This window comes from Periplaneta americana, chromosome 6 (genome assembly GCF_040183065.1).
Source record: "Periplaneta americana isolate PAMFEO1 chromosome 6, P.americana_PAMFEO1_priV1, whole genome shotgun sequence".
NCBI lineage: Eukaryota > Metazoa > Arthropoda > Insecta > Blattodea > Blattidae > Periplaneta > Periplaneta americana.
Window position 1 is genome coordinate 69,884,664 of NC_091122.1, and position 1,505 is coordinate 69,886,168.

The window sequence follows — 1,505 nt, forward strand, 5'->3', positions numbered from 1 at the left end:
GGGAAGCGTGGATTTCATATTGTTGCCTTCAATTTTCCCAAATAAAAGGCATTGCCTCCTCGAAATAGAGCCTATGATCGAACCAACTGTTTTTACTGAAAACGGTTTCAAGTACCATATCCTAAAGTTATTACCTTTCCTCGTAAATCACCCAGTAGTATATATCTAATTCTGATCTAAAGCTCTTACTTTACATATTAGAAATTTATTTCTAATCTCTATTTCCTTTCCTGGCTTAGTTCTGTGTGTATTTTTCGTTTCACTGTCATACATAAGCAGAGACATACATTCTGGGGTAGCTCAGTTGGGAGAGCATTCGTGCACTAAGCGAAGGGTCCCGGGATCGATACCCGGCCCCGGAACAATTTTTTCTTGAAATTATTCAAACCTGCTTTACAGGGAGCTACTACCTGAAAGCCAGATTTGCTTAAGAGACATAGGCCTAGATCGTTCATCGAGCAAACATTCTATGCAATCCTCTCATACTAATTTTTTTTTTGTAATTAATTTCTCAGCTTTATATTTTATTCTAGCTTAATTTTGTGAGTATTTATATTTCAAGATGTACCTTACCTGACCAACATGTTTCTAGAAATTTGGCAAAGGCACTTTTGTTGACGTCATAGTCTAAATAACCCGTTATACTGTACAGCCTACTGAAAGTTTGTCAAAATTGATTTATCGAAAGGTTTCAATTAAGTGTTTTTGTTAACTTCTTGCAAGTTACATTTTTGTAAAAAAAAAAAAATATTTCAACCATGATTTCATATAGATAGTACATTATTAACAATTGAACTTCCTTTCCATCTTCCAACGAAAAATAATGACGTAACCAAGAAGGGTGAATAAAATGTATTCTATGCTTGGCTAGATTTAACTTGGCTTGACATTTCGTGGGCCTTACTCAGGATGGATCCTTGCACCTAGGTTTCCACTAACTAATTCATCACCCTATGTATCTATATAAGCGATGATTATCCAAGTCCGATAGGTGATTTGGGTTGTATTCGTGAATCCGACGCTGACTAATGGGTCAAACTGCCTTAGCTCTGACAGAACTAGGTCCTATCCTCAGACAAGTATCTGATAAGCCTCAGGGCCCGTATCCTCATGCCCTTTATATATGAAGGGTCCAGAACCATAGTGGGCCAAGCGCCATTTATTAATGCCATAAAAAACAAGGGTTAAAATGAAGTTATTACCATAATTCAATGGAAAAATATAGAAAGTAATATAAAGTATACACATTAAAACTAAATGATATGTCAGTCTTCATTAAATTATGGTATTCACTCAACTTTAACCCTTGCTTTCTCCGTTTTTAATAAATAGCGCTTGGTCCACTATGGTTCTGAACCCTTCATATCAGCATCAGAAACTCCTGTTATTCTCAAGACTTCAATTTAATTTAAAATTGTTGCTGATGATAGATGAAATGAAAAGGTAGAGAATATTGGCGAAACTGTAGTTGGAAACGTAAGTTCTCTGAGAAACTTTTGTGCAAC

General features: G+C 35.7%; 1 non-coding gene across 1 annotated transcript; it reads left to right on the top strand.

The window, feature by feature from the left end:
- Positions 1-289: 289 nt before the first annotated feature.
- TRNAS-ACU (transfer RNA serine (anticodon ACU)) lies at positions 290-362 on the top strand. Its single transcript has one exon. It is a non-coding gene; the product is annotated as a tRNA-Ser (tRNA).
- Positions 363-1,505: the final 1,143 nt, after the last annotated feature.